Source organism: Pteropus medius, unplaced genomic scaffold (assembly GCF_902729225.1).
Source record: "Pteropus medius unplaced genomic scaffold, Ma_sr-lr_union100, whole genome shotgun sequence".
Lineage (NCBI taxonomy): Eukaryota > Metazoa > Chordata > Mammalia > Chiroptera > Pteropodidae > Pteropus > Pteropus medius.
Window position 1 is genome coordinate 18,602,800 of NW_024340701.1, and position 9,420 is coordinate 18,612,219.

At 38.5% G+C, this 9,420-nt stretch overlaps 1 pseudogene; it reads right to left on the reverse strand.

The window, feature by feature from the left end:
* Positions 1-9,071: 9,071 nt before the first annotated feature.
* Positions 9,072-9,190, reverse strand: LOC120581507 (uncharacterized; annotated as a pseudogene).
* Between the last annotated feature and the right edge of the window lie 230 nt (positions 9,191-9,420).

Genomic DNA, 9,420 nt, shown 5'->3' on the forward strand with positions numbered 1-9,420 from the left:
CCTGCCAGATTCTCAAAAAGAAACAATGAGGCACTCCAGATGGTATCTTTAAAAGGATTTTGGTTATAGAATTGATCGAATATTGTGACATTGGGAGTGAGAGATATAAAGAGAAGAGAAGGAAAGGTGAGTCTGCATTTTCTACCTTCAGTGGCAGGATAATGATTTCTAGTATTCATTGAACACTTATTTTATGCCTGACACTGTTCTAAACATTTTACGTGCACTCATTTAATCCTCCTACAGCAGGCATGGTTATTATTACCATCCCTATAGTACAGATGAAGAAGCTGAGGTCCCAAGAGGTTAACTTGCCTAAGGACACATAACTGGTAAGTGGAGGAGCTGGGATACAAATCGAGGCACTTTAGCTTCAAGCACTGTGTTCTTAATCATTGTTTTGCCATAGCAGGTGACAGTCCTAAAGATGTCATTTATGATGTCTGCTAATCCTCTGCATTTTCTGAGTGAGACTGTCCCACCCACAGCTCCTGAAAAGTGTTTTTTAGTCATATACCTGACTCCATCCTACCTCCTTGGCAAAAGCCGATTGGACCAGAGGAAGCACTTGACCTAAGACAAAGAAATCCACAGGCCTAATGATGTCTTATGATGTGGCCTGCAAGAGAAAATGAACCTGGACAAGATTTCCTTTCATTTGGTAACTGAAACTGGGACACCCTGAAGTACTCATTGGTTAACTGTGGGAGCAGAAGCTGAAAGGTCATGATGTGGTAGGCCATAAGTAAACACAGGTTATGAGGGAACAGAAAGGTTGAATGAGTAATCAGAGGATGGTTGAATGAGTAATCAGAGGATGGTCATCAAGTGGTCATCAAGGAGAGAAGATAGCAGATTGTCCAGGATTGGGGAAGAAGCCATGAGAGGGCAGCCTGGAGGGGACTCATACACAATTGTTCATGGCAGCTTTATTCATAATAGCTTAAAAATTAAAAATAGCACAAATACCTATCGACAGGTGAATGGATAAAAAATTGTGGTATATCCACATAACGGAGCACTGCTGATCAATAAAAAGGAATGCATTATTGACACATGCAACAATATCGATGAATCTCAGAAAACATGCTGAGCAAAAAAAAGCAAGACACAAAAGGATACATACTGTATGATTCCATTTATATGGAACTATAGAAAGACAAATCTAATCTAAAGTGACAGAAAGTAGATCAATGGTTGCCTAGGGATGAGGACGGTAAGAGTAGATTGTTTGGAAAGAAACACAACTGAAATTTTTAGGATAATAAAATCTTCTATATCTTGATTGTGATAGTGGTTACACATGTGTATATATTTATCAAAACTTATTAAGGGGTTAATACCCCAAATATATCAAGAACTCATAAAACACAACATTAAAAAATCTGATTGAAAAATCGGAAGAGGACCCGAATAGACATTTCTCCAAAGAGAACATACAAATGGCCAATGAACACATGAAAAGATGTTCAACATCACTAATCATCAGGGAAATGCAAATCAAAACCACAATAAGATTTCAATGCACACTTGTCAGAATGGCTATTTTCAAAAAGACAACAAAGAATAAGTGTTGGCGAAGATGTGCAGAAAAAGCGACACTCGCAAACTTTTGGCAGGATTGTAAACTGGTACAACCCTATGGAAAACAGTATAGAGGTTCCTCAAGAAATTGAAGATAGAACCACCATATGACCCAGCAATTCCACTTCTTCATCTGAAGAAATTGAAAATACTAATGCAATAAGATATATGCAGCCCCATATTCATTGCTGCATTATTTACAATAGCCAAGATATGGAAATAACCTAGGCGTCCATCAACAGACGAATGGATAAAGAAGAAATGGTACAGATATACAGTGCATGTTACTCAGCCATAAAGAATGAAATCTTGCCATTCGTGACAACATGGATGGACCTAGAGGGTATTATGCTAAGTGAAATAAGTCAGACAGAGAAAGACAAATACCATGTGACTTCACTTATATTTAAGATCTAAAAAATAAAATAAACGAACAAACAAAACAGAAACAGACTCATAGATACAGAGAACAAACTGATAGTTGCCAGAGGGGAGGGAAGGGTGGGACTGGGTGAAAAAAGTGAAGGGGATTAGGAAGTACACACTGCCACTTATAAAATTAGTCACGGGGATGTAAAGTACAGCACAGGGAATACAGTCAATAATATTGTGATAACTATGTACAGTGCCAGATGGTTACTAGACTTATTGTAGAGATCACTTTATAAAGTATATAAACATCTGATCATGGTATTGTAGACCCGAAACTAATATTATATTGTATGTCAACTATAATTAAAAAATAAATTTTAAAAACTTATCAAAATGTACACTTAAAATTGGTTCATTTGATTTCATGAAAAGTTTTTTAAAAATAATGCTGAATACATGGGAGGTGACTGGGAAATTCGTATTAGAGCTATGTGACAGCTTTGCAATGGTTTGGGGCCAACAAGGAGAGAAGAGAGATGCAGTATGGCTTTGGACAGAGGCTGCACTAAAGCCATGATTTGGGTTTTATTTTTTCAAGGACAGCAAAAATGTGGATCATGTGTACAGCCTGTGAGGATGAAGTTTGGTGCAAGAGAGTGAAAAAATAAGACAGACTAGAGAAATCCTGAAAGGCCTCAGAGCTGGTTCAAGGGCACACCCAGCCAGTCTCAGGAAGGACCTAATAGGCAGATGGAGACACAGGAGCCGAGTTCACTAGGCCTCAGTGGAGGAGGGCCTGGTTATCTGCCTGGACTGCACTGTGGGAACCTGGGGCTGGGGGAGAAGCACAAGGCTTTGAACCTGCTGTTAGGAGGGGCAGGGAGCTGCCTGGTTCAAGTCCAAGGATTGTCAGACATAAAGCTGGAGCTCATTAATCTGCAGCGAAGCTAGTTACTGTGTTTATAGAGTTTACCTTAGCAACCTGGGAGCAAAGTCGGGCGGGGGGTTGGGGCGGGGTGGGGAAAGGGGGAGGCTGCTGTGTAGCCCTTGTGTGCCCTCTCACCAGATGCCCACGCTGCTTTGTGTATCCCTCAGCTGCTGTGCATTTGGCCATGTCAGTCCCCTGGCCAGCCCCCAGGTTGGGGTGTGCATTTGTTTTGCTGACTGCCAGCCTCTAAGTCCCCTCTGCTCAGGGAGGAGAGTCGTTAAAATTTCCTGGGAAACAGCTTCCTCCATCGCCCTAACCTTTTGTCTGCTCCCCACCTTCTCAGTCATTCCTGGGGATTTAAGCAAAAGCAGGACCCCTCTCTCCTCCAAAGAAGGAAAAGCCTCCCCTAAGGTGACTTTCAGCCAGAGCACAGGCATTTTTCATGGTAATCCATCACATTACATCCTCCTCTGTTGGAGTTTTTCATCTTTAATTATCTTGTGATTACAAAATTACATGCTCCTTAGAAGAGACTTTCAAACAATGTGGAAATGTATAATACACAATAATTTCTGTGCTTCCGCCTTCTAGAAATAATCTCTCCTCACTCTGGTCTATATTCTTCAGGATATATACATGTATTCTTATATACAAGAATGTATTTATTTCGTTTTTATTTTTATTGTGGTAAATAGATATATAGCATAAAAAATTTATAACATTGTATAAAATACAAAAATGGAAAAAAATTTTAATTTTATAAAATGTTAAATAAAAATTTAAATCGACCATTTTTAAACTTCTAGTTCAATGGCATTAAATGTAGTCACATCGTGCAACCATCACCACCATCTACTTCCATAACTTTTTTATTTTCCCAAACTGAAATTTTGTACCCTTTAAACACTAACTCCCCCTGTGCCCCTCCCCACAGTCCCTAGCAACTACCATTCTACTTTCTGTCTATATGATACCAACTCCTCTAGGGACCTCATATGGATTCATACAATATTTGTCCTTTGTGTCTGGTTTATTTCACCAGCAGAATGTCTCAAGTTTCATCCATGTTGTAGTATATGTCAGAATTTCGTGTGTGTGTGTGTGTGTGTGTGTGTGTGTGTGTGTGTGTGTGTGTGTAAACAACAGACATTTCATAGTTCTGGAGAGCTAGAAATAAAAAATCGAGGTCCTGGCAGATTCAGTGCCTGGTGAGAGTTCCTCTTCCTGGCTTGCTGACAACCACTTGCTTGTTGTGTCTTCATATGACAGAGAAAGGGAGAGCTCTGGTCTCTTCCTTTACTTATAAGGACACTAATCCAATATATCTTGGAGACCCCACCCTCATGATCTCATCTAACCCTAATTACCTCCCAAAGAACCTCACTTCTGAGTACTATCACATTGGGGATAGGGCTTCTACATACAAATTTTGTAGGGACACAAACATTCGGTTCATAACAAGGAGGCAATGAAAAATTCTCATCTTTTCATCCTCAAGATGGAAATGACATCAATCTGCATAGAAAAGGAAGCACTCTTTTATTCCCCCCAAAGCCCTAATTACCAATGAAATTGAATATAATTTCATAAGTTATTGGATTGTACTTTTGTGAATTACCAGTTCAACTCTTTTTCCATTTTCTCCATTTTTTTTATTATACTAAGTGGTATTTTTTATTCTTTTTAAAATTTTATTTTTCAATTACAATTGGCATTCAATATTATATTACTTTCAGGTGTACAGCATAGTGGTTGGACATTTATATAACTTATGAAGTGAGACCCCTGATAAGTTTAGTACCCACTTGACACCGTACATAGTTATTACAATATTATTGACTATATTCCCTATACTGTACTTTACGTTCCCATGACTATTTTGTAACTGCCAATTTGTACTTCTTAATTCCTTCACCTTTTTCACCTGGCTCCCCACCCACCTCCCACCTTGCAACCATCAGTTTGTTCTCTGTATCTATGAGTCTATTTCTGTTTTATTTGTTCATTTATTTTGTTTTTTAGATCCCACATATAAGTGAGGTCATATGGTATTTGTCTTTCTCTGTCTGACTTATTTCACTTAGCATAATACCCTCTAGGTCTATCCATGTAGTCACAAATGGTATGATTTCACTCGCTCTCATAGCCAAGTAATATTCTATCATACATATATATATATATACACACATATACAACTTTTTCTTTATTTAATTTTAATTTTTCAATTAGAGTTGACATTCAATATTATTTTATATTAGTTTCAGGTGTACAGCATAGTAGTTAGATATTTATATAATTTATAAAGTGATCACCCTGATTAGTCTAGTATCCACCTGGCACTATACATAGTTATTACAATATTATCGACTGTATTTCCTATGCTGTAATTTACATCCCCGTGACTATTTTGTAACTACCAATTTGTATAGTTTGATATTAGATGGCATGATACTTCCAACTTTGTTCTTTTTCAAGATTGCCGTGGCTATTCAGGGTCTTTTATGGTTCCATATATACTTTAGGATTATTTGTTCTAGTTCTGTGGAAAATACCATAGGTATTTTGATAAGGATTCCATTGAATCTATAGATTGCTTTGGGTAGTATGGACATTTTAATAATTTTTTTAAATAATATTTTTTATTTTTCAATTATAGTTAGCATATAATATTACATTAGTTTCAGGTGTACACCATAGTAATTAGACATCTATATAACTCATGAAGTGATCACCCCCAATAAAACTAGTACCCCTCTGATACTGTACATAGTTATTAAAATATTGACTATATTCCTTATGCTATATTTTATATCTCCATAACCATTTTGTAACTACCATTTGTACTTCTTAATCCCTTTCGCCTTTTATCATCAACCCTCCCAATTCCACTCCCATCTGGTAACCCTCAAAATGTTCTCTATATCTATGAGTTTGTTTCTATTATTTTGTTGTTGATTTTATTTTGTAGATTTCACATGTACGTGAAATCAGATAGCATTTGTCCTTCTCTATCTTACTTACTCTACTCAGCATAATACCCTCTATGTTCATCATGAAATATCTTTTTCCATCCTTTTACTCTCCATCTGTGTGTGTCTTTGAATCTGGAGTGAGCCTCTTGTAGGCAGCCTATATATAAGGGTCTTGTTTTCTTATCCATTCAGCCACCCTGTCTTTTGATTGGAGCATTTAATTCTTTTTCATTTGAAGTACTAGTTGATAGATATGTAGTCATTACCGTTCTTTATTTGTATTTTTGATACATAGTTTTTTCTTCTTAAAGAAGCCCTTCCGACATTTCCTATAATACTAGTTTGGTGGTGATGAACTCCTTTAGCCTTTTCTTGTCTGGAAAGCTCTTTATCTGTCCTTCGATTTTAAACGATAGCTTTGCTGGGTTGAGTAATCTTGATGGTAGGTCCTGGGTTTTCACCACTTTGAATATTTTGTGCCAAGCCCTTCTGGTTTGCAAAGTTTCTCTTGAGAAATCCGCTCCCTTGCAGGTAACTAATTGCTTTCCTCTTGCTGCTTTTAAGATTCTCTCTTTGTATTTAACCATTGGCATTTTAATTACGAAGTTTCTTGGTGTGGGCCTCTTTTGGTTCATCTTTTTTGGGACTCCCTGAGCTTCCTGGGGTTGTATGTCTATTTCCTTCACCAGATTAGGGAAGCTTTCTGTCGTTATTTCTTCAATAGGTTTTCAATTTCTTGCTCTCTCTCCTTCTGGTGCCTCTATGTTGTGAATGTTGTTACGCTTGATTTTGTCCCAGAGGCTCCTTAAGCTATCTTCATTTTTTTGATTCTTTTTTCTTGTTGCAGTTCTGATTGGGTGTCCTCCGCTACCCCTATCCTCTACATCAGTGATTCGATCCTCCACTTCATCCACTCTGTTGATTCTAATTCACTCTTCATCTCAAATATTGTTTTCTTCATTTCTGATTGGTTCTCTTTTATGTTTTCCATCTTCATTTTTGTTTTCTATCTCTCTTTGTTAAAGTTCTCATTGAGTTCATCTAATCTTCCCCTAAGTTCACTGAGCATCCTTACAACCATTGTTTTGAACTCTGTGCCTGGGAGATTGCTTGTCTCCATTTTGTTGAGTTCTTTTTCTGGAGCTTCATTCTGTTCTTTCATGTGGGACATGCTTCTTTGTCTCCCCATTTTGGCTGCCTCTCTGAGTCTGTTTCTATGTATTAGGTAGGGCTCTTAAGTCTCCTGGCCTTAGTAGAGTGGCTTTATGTAGTAGGTGTCTTGTGGGGCCAGTGGCACAGTCCTGGGAGGGGTCCAGCTGCAGGCCGGTGCTCTTCTGGGGCCACCTGGTAAGAGTAACTAAGCAATCCACAGATCGTTGCCACTTGTGCTGGGCTTATAGGTGCCTCGAGAGGCCAAACCAGAAACTAAGGCCAGCTGCTGCAGTTGCGGAGCTTGGGGCAGCTCAGCAAGAGGTACAGGATATGTCAAGGCCAGATGCTACTTCTTTGGGTTTTGTGAGCCTTTGAGAAATTTTAGGAAAATCCGCAGAAAGAGCCAAGATAGGCCATTTATATGGAATAAACCATTGGAAGTGGCTTGGGTGAATCCACAGGTTGGAAGAAGTGGAGTCTGAGGGAATCACCTGGGTGGAACGACCTGCGTTATCTAGGTTGATGGCGACTCAGATACAGCTGCGCCTGCGTCCACAGGCTGGGAACGAGGAGGGCTCAACAAAGAAACAATGGATACTGTCAGCACTTCTGTTGGGGAGCAAGACAACTCTCCAGCCCTCACCCTGAAGCCCAACCACTCAGTGTCTCCCCATATGTCCCTGGAGCTCCTCAAGCAGCTGCCCCAAGGCTGGAGCTCAGAGCGAATGAGTCCATCAGCAAGTAAGTCCATGCATGGGCCCTTTAAGAGGAACTTCTGTGACTCCTGCAGCCCCCCTGAGCCCTCTCTGACTCACTTAGCCACAATCTCTGCTGGTCATATTAATTGATTTGTGAATATTAAATCAACCTTGCATCCAAGGAATAAGTCCAACTAGATCATGTTGTATGACCTTTTTAATGTATTGCTGAATTCGGTTTGCTAATATTTTGTTGAGGATTTTTTGTGTCTGTATTCATCAGGGATATCTGCCTATAATTTTCTTATTTTGTAATGTCTTTGTCTGGTTTTTAAATAAGGGTAATGGTGGCCTCATGGAATGAGCTTGGGAGCTTTCCCTCCTCTTGAATTTTTTGGAATAGTTTGAGAAGAATAGATGTTAGTTCTTCTTTGAGTGTTTGGTAAAATTCACTTGTGAAGCCATCTGGTCCAGGACTTCTATTTTGGGGGAGTTTTTTGATTACTGATTCAATTTCATTAGTAGTAATCAGGTAGCTTATATTTTCTGTTTCTTCTTGACTTTGTCTTTGTATGTTTCTAGGAATGTATCCATTTTTTTCCGGATTGTCCAACTTGTTAGCATATAACTGCTCATAGTATATTCTTATAATTTTGTATTTCTGTGGAATCAGTTGTTACGTCTCCTCTTTCATTTCTGATTTTATTTGTTTGGATCCTCTCTCTTTTTGTCTTGATGAGTCTGGTTAAAGGTTTATCAATTTTGCTTCTCCTTTCAAAGAACCAGCTCTTGGTTTCATTAATCTTTCGTATTGTTTTTGTTAGACACTATTTTGTTTCTTTCCTCTCTGATTTTTATTATTTTTTTCTACTCACTTTGGGCTTTGTTTCCTGTTCTTTTTCTAGTTTTTTTTTTAACTGTGAGCTTAGGTTGTTTATTTGAGATTTTTCCTGTTTCTTTTTTTTTTACGCCTATAGCACCCAGTCTTCCTAGGTGGTCTCCCATCCAAGTACTAACGAGGCCCGACCCCTGAGATCAGATAGGATCGGGCGTGTTCAGGGTGGCATGGCCATAGACTTTTCTTGTTTCTTGAGGAAGGCCTGTAATGCTATGAATTTTCCTTGTAGGACTGCTTTTCATTTGTTCCATAGATTTTTGGGTCGTTGTGTTTTCATTTTCATTTGTCTCGAGGTATCTTTTGATTTCTTCCTTGATCTCATTGTTAACCCATTCATTGTTTAGTAGCATGTTATTTAGCTTCCATGCATTTGTGTATTTTTCAGTTTTTTTCTTGTAGTTGATTTCTAGTTTCATACCACTGTGGTCGGAGAAGATGCTTGATATGATTTCAATTTTTTTTTTTTTTACTTCCAGCACCCAGTATTCCTAGGTGATCTCCCATCCAAGTACTACCCAGGTCCGGCCCTGCTTAGCTTCCGAGATCAGATGAGATCGGGCGTGTTCAGGGTGGTATGGCTGTAGACTTGATTTCAATTTTCTTAAATTTACTGAGACTCGTTTTGTGGCTAATGTGGTCTATCTTGGAATATGTTCCATGTGCATTTGAAAAGAATGTATATTCTACTGCTTTGGGGTGAAATGCTCTAAAAATATCAATTAAATCCATCTGGTCTAGTGTGTCTTTTAGGATCATTGTTTTCTTGTTGATTCTTTGCCTGGAACATCTGTCCATTGGTGTCAATGAGGTATTAAA